The 18,889-nt window shown below is 46.9% G+C and overlaps 1 protein-coding gene across 6 annotated transcripts in view; it reads right to left on the bottom strand.

Moving 5' to 3' along the window:
* The window catches only part of ARHGAP26 (Rho GTPase activating protein 26), a 2,045,367-nt gene that overhangs the window by 1,644,799 nt on the left and 381,679 nt on the right, over nucleotides 1-18,889 (bottom strand). The gene's annotated exons all lie outside the window — the stretch shown is intronic.

Below are 18,889 nucleotides of genomic sequence, written 5' to 3'. Positions count from 1 at the left end.
TGATCTTCCTAGCGGCTGCTGGCCTTGACTGGGACCTTTGGACGGTCATTTTTGGATCAGGGAGGATCGACAGATGGAAGTTGAAGACTACACGTGAGGTAAATCTGTATTGAACCGATTTGTTCATTTGGTTAGGATTTGTTTTGGATCTGCCTTGCCTTTGATTGGTATCTGTTGGAATCTGCTTGGGAAATTTGAAACTTCGACTCTATTTTTGGACTTGCTATTTGTTTTGACTAAAAAAAATTCTTACAGGTAAATGTGAGAATATTGTTTATTTCTCTGTTTATAAGTTTTTTAAATCTTATATACCATGCCTGTGATTAGCAGTCTTTGGAAGTTTTGTTGTTGCTGCTGCTGCAATAAGCAGAACATTTTGGAAGCAAGTCAGCCAGCGCCACCAGAAGGTACGAAGAATTTGAGATGTACGTCAAATATGGTATTTGTCCCATCATGTATAGTACATTATGGAACAAATATACAAAAGATCCCCAGTTACAATGGCCATTAGAGGGAACCATGGGCACTCACAAACTCAAGTATTTAGAGAAACAATTTTGTTTTTTAAAAAAGGAAAAAGTTTAAGCCGGCTAAGTTTGACAGTTTACGTATGTGGAGGAAAGAAGTGAAGGAGCGGCAGCTCAAGGCAGAGAAGGTACAAAGGAAGCAGGAAAGGAAAACAGTATCAGAAGTATAAGGAATTGAAGGATAAGGAAGTTCAGGAAAAAAAGGAATGTTTAGATAGAGAGCAGATTACGAATATCTAAGGAATATATAGTAAGACCAATAGTAGCAGTTCAGGTCCACCAAGAAGATGTGGGCTCAGATATTGATGGGTTGTGGATAGAAGGACACGCCCCCAAATGTACCCTTAACACCTCTTCCACATGGATCACCAAATGTTGTTCCCCTTGTACCACTGGCTCCCCCGTCTTTGCCAGCGGTTGTCCAGCTTCCTATTTTCTAACCAGTACCGGTACATTCCTTACCACCTCCAACCCAGGCCACTGCTGCCCCATCCCAGGAACCTGCCCCTGAAATGATGGACGATCCCGTACTTCCTGTATCAGTCTCCACCCCTAGAATTCTTCGTTCTACTGTACCTTAGTTTCATTAGAAAACAATAAGGTTGACAGTACTGAAGTGGTTAAGTGATTTAGAAATGGAAGTAGAAGAAATGATTGATCAAGATACAGGATTTTTCTGAAGGTGAGCTCCTTTGTCTCATAAATAAGTTTGCTCATCAATTCATGGTTCAATGGGTGATGACTACAAGACAGAATGGCCCAGATGATGTTGAAGCTATTAATAGACAATGTCAGATAGGCGCCTTCCCTGTGAGAAGAGTGAATATTGCCATAGCAACGATAATGGGATATCGTAATGAACTCTATTCCTCTCCCTGAATAAGACCTATGAGGGAAGCTGCGCCACAGTTTATTCCTGAAAGAGGGAATGCAGATAATGATGACCCTAATAGTCCCAATGCTAGAGCCCATTTTTTGTATAATTGGATATATGAGCCCTGGAAAAGGACGGATGTACTCGCTTTAAAAGACTACTTGCCAGACATATGGATACATCCTAGAGGATTTTATGATTGATTTCTGTATCATGACCTTAGCAGATATTGATATGTTTTTTGGTATGATCCTGCCACCAGATGTGGAGACTTACATGGAAACAGTACCATGCAGTTTATTTGGGAGGAGATTGGGCTACCATAATAGTAGCGGATAGGGATAGGAAACCTGGTCAGAAACCTTGTCCGCTTATATCTGCCTGGTAACATACTTACTTATATAACTAGCATTTGCAATGCAATAGGTTTTGCAGTTACACGAGTTAAAGCTATTGGCATTGTAAATGACAATGCCTTTAATTTAGGTTTTTAAAACTAAAACAAATATAAAAGTCATTGTTATTTGCAATGTCAATAGCTCAAACTCGCGTAAATGCGAGACCTATGGCATTGCAAATGCTTGTTCTAAATTGGTTTGGGATTTTTCTTGAGTTATGTTTCACTTTATTACGGTTTTATGAGCTTCATAAATACCTTACAAATTGTCTCCAAGTTAAGCCTGACTGCTTTGTGCCAAACTCCCCCGGGTTAAGCACGGGTTAATTGAGGGACTTTTTGTGGTTCATCCTGCAGGGGAATGCGGCTATTGACTGAACAAAGGCTCACACCCCAGTCAACCAACAACCCAATGTTTAACAGTAGCATTAGGCCGGACTCTGCTTTTGTTCCTTTGGTGAACTGTGTTTTTCATGCAGCTCAGCAACTTAATCTTACTTTTTTCTTTCCTTTTCCTAAGACTGAGGAAGAGGAATGTTTGCACTCATTGTATGTTAAACATGCATTATCCCTTTACCTCAACAGATCCAGGAACTACAGGAAGTCTAATAGTTGATTTGTTACCATTGGGTTTTCCCTTAAATGTAAGAAAGCGTCAAAGATTATTTTAAGTAGCTGGATAGAAGAAATTATTCTGCTTTTTTTATACAGAGAGTGAAAAAACCGACAGAGCCTGACCAACCGGAGGTTTATCCGCTTGCTGGTCAGAAGTTCAAGGTGTCCCTTTGCGTGAAATTTGCAGAGCTAGGACTTGGACTTCAGATCATTCATTTATAGGATATCATGGTTTATAGCATGTGCTTCATGAAGCGGGGGCTTTTGGTGCAGCTGCTTTATATTCAGTAGTTTTATGCGGATACAAGTCTTTTGAGGATTTCTTTTTATGAAATTAATATGCAGGGGTATTGCATTTACAGATCAAATTTTCTTCATAAAGTATCACGCCAAGGCTCTGTGGAGCTTTCATAGACTTGTGGTTATGACGAGAGATGCAGAGGTAATTTATCGATTGCTTATCAGTAATCCTCATTACTCCTAGTCCAATTCATCGTCATTCCAGTCATTACAATATACCCACCCTCCCTGATTTTGTCCTTTGCATTTCAGGTAGTGCTAGGGAATGTTATGTTTATATAGCACCTAGTCGTGGTGTACAGGGTTTCTTTTACCATTCCTGTTTTTTCCTGTCTCCTGAGGTAAGAATTACTTCACGTGGTTAAAACTGGGACAACAAAGAGTAAGAGCAATAAACATTACCAGTAAGTGATCGGGTCATTACCAGTAAGTAACCAGGCCAGTCTTGTCGCCCAGAGGAGCATTTCTTTCCCACCTCCTGCCAATGACTGTTTAGTGCACCATGGCACCTCCTATGGGATGCTTTTATTGAAATGCATGGGAGAACATTTTACACCTCAAAAGTATCCTGAATCATCAATTATTACATCATTTATATCATAGATGCATTTGTACAGCATGCATTTGTTTCACTTTTAGTCAGGACTAGAAATGTAAGACAAATGTTTTGGCTTAGCCACAGTGTGGTGTTCTTTTTAATCGTTCTTACTGGGGAAAAGCCAAACGAAAATCACTGAAAAGTTCATACCAAAATGTGATGTGGCATCAACACCTGATTCATAACTCAGATCTCCAATTGGTACCACATTTGCATTAACATAAAATGAATTTAACATGGGGTTCGGGGAATGTTGTACAGTCAAATGTACAAGCGCTGCCTCTATTCCCTCTAGTGTTTACTACTGGCTACAGAAGTGATCTGAAGATGTTCGTGGTCTGGTGTGTCAAGCCCTTTCCTTGGTGGCAACGCTGGCAAAAAGTGATGCAGCCCCAAATAGCTCATAGGTGCATTGCATTCTGGCATTTCCAGTTCAACACCTGTGAATGAATATGAACTACATGTACCAGATTTCAAATGGAATGAGAAGGCGAGGTGATAATCTCACTCCTAACATGGGCTGTACAAGTGTAATGTAAATAGTCACTGAACAAGAAGAATGCCAACAGCCTGCACTGTTCTCTCCTTTACACTGCTCTTACAACGTGCACACGCTCAGAGAACGCCAAAGGGTGTCAGTAAAAACTATTCAGGGGCAACCCACACCTCTAAAGAACGGCACGACTTATTTCTTTTTTAAACTATCACATTGCATGACAGAACACAGAATTTCGGGGAAAGCAAAACTGCGCGTTCCCGCAGCCGCATTAACTGTGCAGCTGACTAAATAAATGGGGCTGTGTAAAGGCAACTCTCACGGTCTATTATCAGCTGACAGTTAAGCCTCATCAACAGCAAAGTGCAAACAAAACTTCCTGCCTCAGACTAAAACACTCCATGGCCCCCAATGCATCCTTAAAGGGCCAGTGCGTGCCCGCAGTAAACTCCGTCTTACCTGGGAAGGAGGAGGTGCCGCACCTCGCCATGGCAGCCTCGGGGGCAGAGCGGGTTTGTCGGTGGCTGGCCCTGATGGAGGAAGAGCCCCTTCTCCTGCGACAGACCCCGCCAAACCCTCTTTCCTACCTCCACTAACGGGAACTACTGGTTCCCATTCACTGGAGGAAACTGACCTGCAGATGCGCGCAACCATCACGTGACTTGGGGCGCGTCCATGGGGGGGGGAGACAGCAGCAGCCGGAGTGGGGCTGCGCGCGAGCCAGGGATTGGGGTCTCCTAGATTTAGTGGGGACACTTAGGTGGTGGAGGGAGCAAAGGACAGGCAGCTGACGGCTGAGGGGGGGACATAAGGGACTGGGGGAGTCGGAGAAAAGGAGTGTCCGAGAGACACAAGGAAAAATAAGAACAAGCAGTATAAGAAGTCCGGCGGGAGCCCACCCCGCCTTCGTGAATGCCGCATGGTGCGGTCAAAGCAAGATTTCAGGCGAGGATCCTATGAGCAAGACAGAGCCCCGCGTGTTGCTGCAGTGACTGACTGAAGACGCGAGACCAGCCGGAGAGCAGCGCAGAGTCCCCACAAGAGCCGGTGAGTGAGGTGAGGCATGCTGGACGTGGTAAGCACGCCGCGCCTGGACAGGAGATGTGCACACGTATGGTGTGAGCAGGAGTTGTGATCACGCCGTGACCTGTATGTGTGAACATCTCCTGTCCGGGCCTTGCCGTAGGTGCGCACAGGTCCTGTACCGCATCGGAGCCAAGTCAGCAACAATAGATCTCCCTGATAGCGTACAGCGCTTTGCGCTGCGTCGCTAGGCGAGCCCTAAAAACAATGGTTCCAGCCAGGAAAATAGATTGAACGCTACTTACTGCTTGTAAGCAAAGACAGGGAGAGGCCGTCTCTGATTTCTTTACTCGTTTTGAGGATGTTTCCTCTAATGTATGTAATAGACCTATTCTTCCTGCCCTTATAAGAGGGGATGGAATACAGGATAAATGTTTATCAATCTGTGATTGATTTGAGGGAAAAGTAACAAGATAGTAGCCCCTCAATATCTTGTTGTTTCTCAGGTAAAGTTTATACACCTGTGGGATTTTCTGGCACCCCCGTTGAAAGCCCTATTTCACAACAACTGAAAGTTAGTACAAGGGTCTCCAACATTTTCTGTAACAAAGGTATAGAAAAGTAACCGCCCCATCCAAGACTACCAGAGGTGATCACATTGGTGCATTAGCCAGGGTTGTCCGCAGTAAAAAAAAAAAAAGCTTAGACAATTTGAACTGAAATATTACATGGGTACTAGATGCAAACAATAGCTGCAATACTCCCTTGCACCAAGATATAATTATGAGTAATAAAATATCTCCAACTGAAATAGCAGTAAGTACATTTTCTAAATGTCAACTATTTTTCTGTAGACATCAGTTTATGTGTTGTCAAAATACAAAAGAAATAGTCTTGAATGCATGAGTTTTTTTTAAAATACAGGTTGAACTGCACACAGGAGAGCTACTCACAGGTACCTGGTGATCTACTAGTAGCTCACAAGCCACTTATTGGAGACATAGCAATGCGGCAGAAGGTTGCAAACAAACTACAGTGAAATTATTGCATCACTTAGCCTCCTTGGGACAAAGAATCTCTTTTCCAATTACAGTATTGTCAATAGGTTACCTATTTAGGTTTCCTCCTGTCGAAGGGAGTAAGAAGCTACACCAACATAGGATATAATTGGTGCCGAATTTGCAGAAACCACTGACTCAATCTAATATCTGTGCGTTTATTACCAAATTTTTCACTAATTACAAAATCCCTGCTTGCTTTAACATTAAAGCACGCATTCATGCTGCTTCCTTGGACTAATCAGTGTGAAGCTGTCTTTTTGTAATTGGAAAAAATGCTTCATGTAATGTTTCTGCTTTAGGTAAAACCTGATTACTACAAATTTGTGCGTGAAAAAGATGGTTGCAGCTTGGTGCCGTCCCATGTAGGAAGGAATAGGTCATGTGCATATTTCTCCTCCACATTGGACCCAACTGCGATAAAGCAATCTAAACTGTATATATAAGGTCACAATTTGACAGTTATGGTACCACATTTAGTGGAGATCTAAAAAAAAATAATTCAGACGCAGCACCTGACCAATGCGATATTAACAGGGTACGAGTTGACACTTTTTACTCCAAACATCACTCTGCAATGCTGTAACATTTTGAATCCAGCCACTGTACTGCCCCTTTCTGAGTCCCACCAAGATGAGAAGCATGATTGCATATTTATTACTGAGAAGGAAACTAAGGGACGGGTAGACCAGACAGAAACCCCTATATCTGACCCACCAGGGGAACTGTCTGTGGATGGTGCACGTTACAAACTACATAAACAAAAGGAATCCTACTGACAGTGTTAGGAAAGCATTTCCCACAATGGTGTGGGAGCACTTGGTGTTTTTTAAAATACCCCTCACACACCAAAAGGCCGCTTGGTGTCATGCTTCATCATAGGGGTCTTCGCACCCCTCTAGAAGGATGCGGTGTGCTACAACCTACGACTACGCGGGAGCACTTGTAGTAATGTGGAAGAATTGAGAGAGACCCCTTAAAAAACCAGGGGAATAGGGTACTTGTAAACAGTGAAGTTAGGCAGTTTCCCTTGGTTGAGTTACTGAGAAAATACGCCCAAATACTGGTCTTGGACAAAAAGCTCAATTAAGCAGAAGCATAAACAAGAACAATTTTATGTAGAAAATGTAGAGATTTTATTAAAACAGACCTTTAAAACATATTAAAAAACATTCTTATTTCATAAAAAGATTCTTCAATTAAGAAAAACTCATTCACAATTCATATAGACACCAACAAACTCATACTATAGTCAAACAAAATACAAAAAGTCACCTAAATTAAATCAGGTTATGCGATTCAAAAGAAAGGGGGGGAGAGAGACAAACAAAGACATCAACGATTTGTCATACAGATATGCACATCAGAACCCTCATTTAGACTCAATCCCAGACTCGTCTTATTTTGTTGTTCCTAGGGTGAGTTAGATTGTTCGGTTGTGCAATAGTGGGCGTCGACGCGTTTCGATGGACTCTTTCAGTAATATGCCATCTTTTTCAAGACTTAAACATATGTGTCTCTCCTATTTTGGCACTGGATGGTTGCCTCATACAGAGAAATCCTTATTGCATTTTCAATTTATAGAACTTAGGGTTTATTTCAGTTTTTGCTTTCAGTTTTAGCATAGTCGCATCTTTGTCAATTAGGTCTGATGGTCCTGTTGTGTCTCGCTATCTGGTGGCCCTTGTTCAGACGTTGTCAAATTAAAATTGGGAAGATATTGATCCCCTAGTTATAAGGGGCAGTTGTTGCGTGGTTGAAAATCTTCTCCACGGCACTAGAGCGCGAGATCCTCCATATCGATACTCCTCTTTATTCTGCAACCTAGTAATGAGATATGCTGGTCCTTGGGTCGGGTGGATTAGGGAGACGCCTTGTTCTTATGCGTAATTATTCTGGCGCTATTGTCTGCATCTTTGGAAAAAAGCTTTTTTCCAAAGATACAGACGATAGGCAGCGTGCGGGACCCGGGTGTGTAATAGAGACCGAAACATCTCAAGAAATCGCCAGAATAATTACGCATGGTGGGGTAGTTGTGCCCCCGTCCTGAAGGAGCACAAGCTCCGAAACATGTCGACGCGCACACGAGGTACTGTCCATTAACACGACAGGTCTAACCTCGCACTTCACTTCTTTTAGTAGTACCAGCCCGGGGTTGTGAATAACATTTTTTCCATAAAACCCACGAGCCAGGTATCTTTTTAATCCTTCACTAAATCCCACCACTTACATAAAATATCCCTATCACTTGCATCACATACACCACACAGTCATTACTACAAGTGCTCCCGCGTAGTCGTAGGTTGTAGCACGCCGCATCCTGCTAGAGGGGTGCGAAGACCCCTATGATGAAGCATGACACCAAGGGGCCTTTTGGTGTGTGAGCGGTATTTAAAAAACCACTAAGTACTCCCACACCATTGTGAGAAACGCTTTCCTAACACTGTCAGTAGGATTCCTTTTGTTTATGTAATTAAGCCTGTGGAGTAGGAATCCTACTTCGTTACTCTACCTCCCTCCTTTTGTTTATTTGCACGTTACAAACTACCTGATGGCTCTAGTACAGCGCCCTATACAGTTACTCCCTTGAAATCTGTGGTTGAGTTATGTAAAATACAACAAATGTCAGAGCAATCCGTGGAACTGACCGCTTTGACTAGAGCCTGTAAATTAAGTAAATATTTGACTGTAAATATCAATATATGTATATGCCTTTGGAGTTGCCCACTCATTAAAACGACTAAAAACAAAATGGTGCTTTTTGACTTTGCATGGTGATAAGATAGAGCAGGGGTAATTAATAGTAAAGATACTGGATACCTTGATGTTACCAAAAAGAGTTGCTATTGTTAAATGTTTTGTCCACAAGAAAATTATAAGATGAGGTAATACAGGGAAATACTTTTGCCAATGAAACAGCTAAACGATCAGCCTATTTAGAGTATAGTTTAATGTATATTGTAAGGACGGTTAGATGGACACCAGAAGTGTGCATGTTAATTCAGACTCTAGATTGTATAAGGGAAGTACAGGAAAAACCACAGAGGAAGAGAAGGAAAAGTGTAAAAGATATGGGTGTCAGGACGCAACAGGATGTTGAATAGGTCTGTCAGGAAGGCAAAGATGAATGCTTCCAAATTATTATGTGCATGCTATTGTTACCATGGCCCACAGTTCAGCCTACATTAGTGCTAAAGGAATACTAGCCATGTCAGATCATGTATGGTTCAATATTCTGATTCCCAGGGTGGCAGAGTTCTATGTCAAGAGGTGCATAATGTGCCATACTTATAGCACAGGAAAAGGTACCCCGTTTCAACAGGATATTTTACACCCCCAGATCTGCCCTTTGAAGGTCTTGCAACCAGTTGAGATGGTTATGGGGACGCCAGTAAATGCATAGGGTGTACCAGGATGAAGGACAGTCTGACATTGAATTTACCATTCTTGTTTATTACTGTGTTGACTAAAGATTTGCATTTGATCCATTCACAGTTGAAGTCCAGTCTCTCTCTGAGTCTTAAAGGTCCAGACCCGACAGTTTCAGAGGCCAGTGCAAGTTCTCTTCACCACCCAGACTGCTGTTAAGTGCACAGGGCACAGACACTGGATCCATGCGAGTGATGTGCAGAAAGCAAGTGCCACTCCCTTTGCCATATGATCGGCAGATCACAAGAGGAATACCTGATATTGAATATGATCAGATCTCTCAGCAAGTGCCTTTTGGAGATGGAGATCTTCTGAAACATGGTTTAGTGGTGTCATTGGAACAATAACTTGCTGCCATCATGCCTGACCCAGATGAACAGATTCTGTTTGAACATCCCGACATTGTTCAGCCCTGATACAAGATGCGGCCAAGGGCCAAAAAGAACTATAGACTTTGATTGAAGAAACTATCTCTGGAGAGGTAGCAATTCCATGCCGGTGGTCAAGACAGTCAACGTCCAGACCGTCCATGAGCTCATCAGTGAGGCTTTGAAGCAAAAGATACTGGGGACCTAATGCTCTCTGATAGTGTAGTGAGGGAATTTTGGGAGACCTGAGATTACATTGTTCGGTTTCTGGCTGATCGTTACGCTATTCTTTGTTACCTTGGCAATCAAACAACAAATACTACAGTAAGAGGAATGAAGGTTATGAAACACACAGGTTGAATATAAAAGATCTGTTTAGGGAATAGTGTTCGGTGTTCTTCTGAAATGTGTATTTGTATATAGATTAGGTTGAAATTAGTAGAGTTAATTGAGTCCAGGTTTTTTTTTAGAGTGAGGTAAATACTGGGCGCCCTGCTAACGTTAGTACAAATAATGGTGTTCGGAATGGGTGCATGCAGGTGAGGGGACAAAACGCCCTAAACCCCTCAAAGAGTGTGTGCCGGGACACACACCGTACACAAAACACGAAAACCTGTTGCACACCAGTTTAAGAAAGTACAGAAATTGATGTCTCAATGGACATATAAAAGTTCCGGTTTCCACATTTGAAGAAAAAAAAGAGGACGAAGGGTAACACGGCTCCTCTTTTATTGCTATGGATGGCCAGCCGACACGTGTTTCGTCGCAAAGCAATTACAATACTTTGGCGACTCCTCAGGGCTGTAGTTGAAGGGTGCTGAACCACAGGTCGCTTAGCCGGTGATAATTCCGACCCGGCCCCGCTCGAGACCAGGTTAAATGGTTTCAAATCGACGTAGAGTGTTGTCCAGTACCATTATATGTTCAATGCGATTTGAAAACTTAGAATTAACCCGGATCAACTCTGCAGGAGCACCCGTCCTGCTGGCTTTTCCCCACGAATCGGGGATCTCGCTGATGAGCCTCCACACTTTCCGTAATTGAACTAGTGGATGATTATCCATTTCAAGCCATTCTGTCACAGAAGTCGACTCTGAGCACCAAATATCCTAATTCTAAGTTTTCAAATCGCATTGAACATATACTGGTACTGGACAACACTCTACGTCGATTTGAAACCATTTAACCTGGTCTCGGGCCGGGTCGGAATTATCACCGGCTAAGCGACCTGTGGTTCAGCATCCTTCAACTACAGCCCTGAGGAGTCGCCAAAGTATCGTAATTGCTTTGCGACGAAACACGTGCCGGCTGGCCATCCATAGCAATAAAAGAGGAGCCGTGTTACCCTTCGTCCTCTTTTTTTCAAATGTGGAAACTGGAACTTTTATATGTCCATTGAGACATCAATTTCTGTACTTTCTTAAACTGGTGTGCAACAGGTTTTCGTGTTTTGAAATTAGTAGAGTTATCGATCTGCCATTAAGGCCCTTTGGGAAGGTGTTTTTTGACAGATTAGGAGGAATAAAAGTACTTGCCCCGAATGCCCCTGTTAAAAGCGGACCGTTTTGGATTAGTAAGAGAAAAATAGGGATATTTGTATATTTTCTATTGTTAGTATTGTGATTTTGGGGTCTATTTTTGAGGCTTAAAACATTATCCTGTTCATAGCCTAGTGCCCCCTACTCCTACCGCATCTGAACATTATCACTTCACCTTGTCCTCTCTTAAGGATTCACACTGTCAAATACATAAAACGCCCTCAACGTTAATTGAGCCACACAAAAGATTCACCAAATAGCTGCAGAAATACACCAGGAAAAAGAAGCATGGACTTGGTCGAAACGGTGACGAGGTATTGTTTCTGCTTGGGGCTGGTAATTAATAAGGAGAATAGTAATTATAGGAGCCATGTTTCTCATTCGCTGTTGCTGCATTCAGCATGCCCCTGTGAAGTATACAGCTTATATAGCTACTTGTAACAGTATCAAGCCTTCCCCAATTAATGTTCATGAATTGAATTATTTTTGTGCTCGCTGACTATCACACGAAATGGTTTGTGTACAAGACAACAAATGTAATCAATACTGAGACTGTGGTGGGATTTTTAGAGGAGGTTTTCATGGAAGAAGGTGTACCAAAAACCAATGTATCAGATAATGGGGTACAATTTGTATCAAGAGAAATGAAAGTTCATGGAAAAATGGAAAGTTGCTCATGAAAGAGTGGCTTTATATAGACCACAAGCCAATGGAACGGTAGAGAGGATTAATCGTCTAATAATGGACAATATTCAATTGTCATTAGCGAATGATTTAGTTTGGTGGGAGGAGTTAAAGAAGTTGGTTTGGGCACATAGAACTACCCCTCATGCTGTTACTGGTATTTCTTCCTTTGTATCTCTTAAGGATAGAGAACCAGGTAGGAAGGACAAGCCCGGTTGGTTGTCAAAGATCGTTTATGGGTAGACCACCATGCTGTTAAAACGAGTGTCACAGAGAAACAAAGACTTGCTGAAGATTATTAGAATATAAGAAAAGAAGTGAAAATGTCAAGTATTGTGGTTGGAGATTGGGTTGTTACTAAAAAAGGTGGTGTGGTCATTAAAGGGGATAGTACATTTTATGTTCCCTTAAAGGTAGTTGAAGTAAAACGCAATGTGGTGGTGTTGGAAAATGGGACTGTGTGGAGTGTGGGAAATGTTTGTAAAGTACCTAATGTAAGAGTGTAACTATAGTTATAGGTCATTGTTTTACCATAAGATTCCTTATGTTATATACTGCAAAGTATTTTTATTGTACAATTTTTAATGTTTCATAAGGGGGGAGAAATGTAGAGTTAAATTAAATTAAATAATTATATATCTGCATTTCATATTGACTAGCATGTGAACCGGAATGTCCAGACAGAATCTAGAGTGCTCTGTTCCATGTGGAGTCATTACTGTTTGGCAGCGCTGAGAGCTGGACGGCTGCGCTGAGGATATCTACTCATTCAGAATAAACAACTTAATATCATCTTTCTGGATATGAAATTACTACACTTAAGTAGTCAGAGTTTTTTAGTAGGGAGAGTTGCAGTTCGTTTTTATAGATGATGGATAGACTACCTCCTATTCTGATGGGTCGATCTTTCCTAAGGATAGAAAAGCCGGGGGGGGGGGGGGGGGGGGGGGGGGCAAGGGGGAGCGGGGGGATGAGGAGGTCAAGAAAAGCAGTTGAGTGGTCATTGAGCCAGGTTTCCGTGAGGAAGGCGACAATGTCAATTTCTTCACTGAGGATGGTTTCCAATATTTCTGTCGCATGACGGACAGCCAAATGGCAGTTGACGAGCATGCAAGAGAGGGTTTTATTGTTATCATTGATAGGATTGCAAGGTAGAATGGTGGTAAATTGGGCTGTAGGTCGAGGTGAGATGGGTGCAGGAGGGATTCTGTTCGTTCCTATAATCACTGGGATCTTAGTGTGAGAGGGGGGGGACGGTCAGAACTCATTGGAAGGGGAAGGTAGAAGTGGCAAAGGTCGCTGAGGTCAGTAGAGGATAGATTGCTTATTGCGCAGAGGGGCCAATGAGCTCGGTTATATACAGGTGTGGTTCTCCATTTGTTATGCCGGGGGGATGTGAAGAGAGCAAAGACAAGGGGGTCTGTACGGTTCGGGAACGAGACTGAGTTGAGTGAATTGAAATCAGGTCTCAGTTGGGTGAGTTCGGACGTCAGGGTTGAGTTCGATGTTGGTTAAAGACTGGGTTAAAGAATTGAGGGGGAACTCAGTTGGAAAAGATGGGGCGGAAACATTAGAATTAGCATTTGTCGTAAGGGGGAGTTTGGCAGGCAGGTGACAGGAGAGGTTTGAAAGGGGGAGAGGGGAGGGTTCTGGCTAATAGGTGGAGGTAAATCATGGGGAGAGGAGGGTCAGGTGTAGACAGCCGGGGTGGAATGGGGAAGTAGTTGGGCGAGTGGGAAGGTAGGATAGGCCAATACGGGTTGATGGGGGGGGGGGGGAGCAATTGTGAGAGGGGAAGATTAAGACTGACAGACGGGGGAAGAGAGGGAGAGTCAATTTGTGGAGGCACAGCAGTAGGGGGGGATAGCATTGGGCCCAGGGGTTGGCAGAGGTTTGTCTTTGTATGGCGCAAGGATAAGCGGATGGAATGAGCAGGGGAGACATAAAAGGGAGGACGGGACTGATTCAGAGGGGTGGTAGAAATCTTAGAATTGTCAGGTCGTTTAGTTGGGGGAGGGTTTAGGACTACTAGGGAGAGTAGGTAGGACAAGGTGCTGAAATAGTTTTCGAAGAGCTTTAATCAATCAAAGCATTTATATCGCGCACTACTCACCCAGAGGGTCTCAAGGCGCTGGGGGGGGGGGGGGGGGGGGGGGGGGGTGTGTCTGCTACTGCTCAAACAGCCAGGTCTTGAGCTGCTTCCTGAAGGCGAGGTGGTCCTGGGTCAGGCGGAGGTGGGTCGGGAGGGAGTTCCATGTCTTGGCGGCGAGGTAGGAGAAGGACCGACCCCCTGTGGTGGCTCTTCGGATTCGGGGGACGGCGGCGAGGGCGTGGGCGGTCGATCGAAGCTGGCGTTTGGGAGCGTAGAAGTTGAGGCGGCTGTTGAGGTATCCTGGTCCTTGGTTGTGTAGGGCTTTGTGAGCGTGGGTGAGGAGGCGGAAGGTGATTCTCTTGTTGACCGGGAGCCAGTGCAGGTCTCAGGTGTTCGGAGATGTGGTTGCGACGGGGGATGTCCAGGATGAGTCGTGCTGAGGCGTTCTGGATCCGCTGAAGTCTCTTCTGGAGTTTGGCGGTGGTTCCTGCGTAGAGGGAGTTGCCGTAGTCCAGACGGCTGGTGACGAGGGCCTGGGTGACCGTCTTCCTGGTCTCGGTGGGGATCCACCGGAAGATCTTGCGTAGCATGCGCAGGATGTTTAAGCACGACGAGGAGACGGCGTTGACTTGCCTGGTCATGGAGAGGGAGGAGTCCAGGATGAAGCCTAGCTCCAGTGCCTTCTCCTGGATTCCGACGTTGCGGAGTCGCTGCACTAGTGTGCGGTGGCAGACCGTGTCGAAGGCCGCGAAGAGGTCTAGGAGGATGAGGGCTGCTGTTTCTCCGTTGTCAAGCAGGGCTCCGATGTCATCGGTGGCTGCGATCAGGGCGGTCTCGGTGCTGTGGTTGGCCCGGAAGCCAGACTGCGAGAGGTCTAGGGATCTGTTCGTCTCGAGGAAGGCGGCCAGCTGCTTGTTGACGGTCTTCTCGATGACTTTTGCAGGGAACGGGAGCAGTGAGATGGGGCCGTAGTTCTTGAGGTCGGTGGGGTCGGCTGATGGCTTCTTTAGTAGAGCGCTGAGTTCGGCGTGCTTCCAGCTCTCCGGGAAGGTAGCGGTGTCGAAGGAGGTGTTGATGATGTCCCGCAGGTAGGGTACGATGACAGCATCGGCTTTGTTGAAGACGTGGTGAGGGCATGGGTCGGTCGGAGATCCGGAGTGGATGGAGTTCATTGTGCGGACGGTGTCTTCGGTGCTGATCTGGGTCCAGGCGCGGAGGGTGGTGGTGGGGGGCGCTGGTTCGGTCGGGGCGTGCGTCGGTTGCGTGCTGAAGCTGTTGTGTATGTCCACGATCTTGTTGTGGAAGTAGGAGGCGAGGGAGTTGCAGAGGTCTTGCGAAGGGGTGATGTCGTTTCCGGCGTTGGGGTTGGAGAGCTCTTAAACGATGTTGAAGAGTTCCTTGCTGTTGTGTGCGTTGTTGTCCAGTCGTTCCTTGAATGCAGTTTTCTTGGTTGCGTGGATGAGTTGGTGGTGTTTTCGGGTGGCGAGCTTGAGGGCCGTCATGTTGTCCGGTTTTGGGTCTCTGCGCCAGGTTCTCTCGAGGGCTCGGCAGTTCTTCTTGGAGCTCTTGAGTTCTTCGGTGAACCATGGGGCTTTCTTGCTGCCGGGTCTGCTAGGCGGGGTCCTCAGGGGGGCGAGGTAGTCAGCGCAGTCGCTGATCCACTTCGTGAGGTTGGTGGCCGCTTGGCTGGGGTTCGTTGCGCTGGCGGTGGGTTCTTGCTCAGGGAAGTCGCTAGCTGGTCGGCTGTGATCTTGTTCCAGCTTCTGCGTGCAACCTGTTGGTGGTGGTGGGTCGTGGTCCTTCTGAAGCTGAAGTGGACGCAGCTGTGGTCCGTCCAGTGGAGTCCGGTGGCGTGGCTGAAGGCGATGTCCTTGCTGGATGAGAAGACGGGGTCGAGTGTTTGTCCGGCGTAGTGGGTGGGGGTGGTCACCAGCTGCTTGAGTCCGAGGTTAGCGAGGTTGTCCAGCAGGGTGGTGGTGTTGCGGTCGTTGTTCTCCAGGTGGAAGTTGAGGTCCCCGAGGAGAATGTAGTCAGCGGAGAGGAGAGCGTGCGGGCTGAAGTCGGCGATGTCTTCGCTGAATTGTGTGCGTTGTCCCGGGGGTCTGTAGATGAGGGTGCCTCTGAGGGTGGTCTTGGGGTTGATGTGAACCTGGAAGTGAAGGTGTTCGGCGGTTGTCAGGGTGTCGTCGGTGTTGGTCGTGATGCGGATGGTGTTCCTGTGGATGATGGCGATGCCTCCTCCGGTCTGGTTGATGCGGTCCCTTCGGATGATCTTGTAGCCGTCTGGGATGGCGATGGCGATGTCGGGCGCTGAGGAGGCGTTCATCCAGGTTTCCGTGAGGAAGGCGACGTCTGGTGAAGTGGTGTTGAGCAGGTTCCAGAGCTCGACGGCGTGTCTGTGGACGGAGCGGGTGTTGAGCAGGATGCATTTCAGGTGGCTGCTGTTGCTCGTCTTGGTCTTGGCGGGTGCGGGTGTAGTGCAGGTCCGGATGCAGGTGAACTTGCAGGAGCGGCAGCTGAAGGGTCCGTGGGTGCGTCTCGGGGTGGCTTGGTAGCATTCCGGGAGTCGGCCGGGGTTGAGTGCGTTGAGGCTGGCGGCGTCGTACGTCCGGCGGGTGGGCTGGGGTCTGCGAGGGCCAGGGGTTCTGGCACTGGGCGCGGTCCAGGCGCGGACGGGCGCTGACGGGCTTACCTTTGGCGCGCCTTCGGCGCACAATCTGTGCACAATCGGCTCTCCGGCTGCGCGTGACCGCTGCGCGTTCGCACGGTCGCCATTTATGGCCAAGTGCGAGGGAGGGAGGAGCAGCTGGGAGGCGGGAGCGGGGAGGGCACAGAAAGAAGAGGGGGCGTGGCAAAGCAACGGAGGCGGGGAGCGGGGCGGGAGGTTACCGGGCCAGCAGAGGGGCGAGAGTACAGGAGCAAAAACAGTACAACAGTAAAACAATGGGGCACGTAGCAGGAGAATCACGGGGCGCACAAGCCTGAAAAGGAAACACAATCAGCGATCACATTAACAGTAGCAGATGCACCGACTGCAGGAGACCACGCCGCTCGGAGGCAGGGGGCGTGGTCAGCCGGCGGCAGGCAGGGACAGCGAGGCAGGCGGGGGGCACACGCAGCAGCTGGTGGCCGTGCGGCGCGGGGGTGTCCTAAAGCTAGGTCACACTCACCTGCATCGCACGGTCGCCATTTATGGCCAAGTGCGAGGGAGGGAGGAGCAGCTGGGAGGCGGGAGCGGGGAAGGCACAGAAAGAAAAGGGGGCGTGGCAAAGCAACTGAGGCGGGGAGCAGGGCGGGAGGTTACCGGGGCAGCAGAGGGGCGAGAGTACAGGAGCAAAAACAGTACAACAGTAAAACAATGGGGCACGTAGCAGGAGAATCACGGGGCGCACAAGCCTGAAAAGGAAACACAATCAGCGATCACATTAACAGTAGCAGATGCACCGACTGCAGGAGACCACGCCGCTCGGAGGCAGGGGGCGTGGTCAGCCGGCGGCAGGCAGGGACAGCGAGGCAGGCGGGGGGCACACGCAGCAGCTGGTGGCCGTGCGGCGCGGGGGTGTCCTAAAGCTAGGTCACACTCACCTGCATCGCACGGTCGCCATTTATGGCCAAGTGCGAGGGAGGGAGGAGCAGCTGGGAGGCGGGAGCGGGGAGGGCACAGAAAGAAAAGGGGGCGTGGCAAAGCAACTGAGGCGGGGAGCGGGGCGGGAGGTTACCGGGGCAGCAGAGGGGCGAGAGTACAGGAGCAAAAACAGTACAACAGTAAAACAATGGGGCACACAGCAGGAGAATCACGGGGCACACAAGCCTGAAAAGGAAACACAATCAGCGATCACATTAACAGTAGCAGATGCCCCGACCTCATGAGACCACGCCGCTCGGCGGCAGGGGGCGTGGTCAGTCGGCGGCAGGCAGGGACAGCGAGGCAGGCGGGGGGCACACGCAGCAGCTGGTGGCCGTGCGGCGCAGGGGTGTCCTAAAGCTAGGTTTAGGTGGTATTCATATGCTTGGATGATATTGCCTGATTTGAATATGAAGATGCAGATTTCCCCAAGGAAGGCTGGGGATGGGGTGGTAGTTTGAAGCCATAAGGAATGTTACCGGATTTGGAGATTGTAAGATGATGTGTGGACAACGTGTAATATTTTTTTAGCATAAGCTGAAGCCATTTTGGTTGTGGCATCCATTTTGTTAGCTACGTAATTCTTCTGCCTTCACTGTTGCTTGCCCTTTTATTCTGCTTTAGTCATCAGCTTTAGTTAACTCCTTCTGTACTGGGCCAAAGCAATGTATGTACTGAGCAAAGACTTGTAGCTGCTAAAATGCACCTGATTAAAGATGTAACTGACAACTATTTTGCGCTGTTGTAAACAGTTCTGTTGCCCCAACCACTATGCTGACGAAGTGATCTCCCATCTGCCCGTTTGTGAGTAACTTTTCCCGTGTAGGCCTGAACCTTCAATTTGTATCCACATGCTTACCAGTGCAGAAAAAGAATTATATAAGGCCTGTTTTCTGTGACTTCAATGTACTACCTCCTCCAGCACTTGAGTGCTGTGTGGATGTGGTCCCATTCAGGAGTGATTAATAAACTTTTGGTTTTTGAAACCGTGGACACAAGGGTGACCCTGCACCAGTGTACCCCTAAAGAAAGGGGTACATTTCCACAGATGAAGGAAGATGTTTTTCCATTTGGAGGGGTGTTTGGAAAAGAAGATTAAGATTGATTTGATGGGAGGGGAGAGACTGAGGTAGGTGCCCGCGATTAGAGTTTCAGGGTAACAAATCAGTGGTTTATGAAAAAAAGGTTTTGCATTTTTGGAAAGGTTTGAGGGGTATAAGATGTTACATGAATTGGGGCGTGACGGGTGAGGGCAGGGTCCGGAG

Source organism: Lissotriton vulgaris, chromosome 7 (genome assembly GCF_964263255.1).
Source record: "Lissotriton vulgaris chromosome 7, aLisVul1.2, whole genome shotgun sequence".
In the NCBI taxonomy this organism is placed as follows: Eukaryota; Metazoa; Chordata; class Amphibia; order Caudata; family Salamandridae; genus Lissotriton; species Lissotriton vulgaris.
This window is presented reverse-complemented; position numbering and strand designations above follow the sequence as displayed.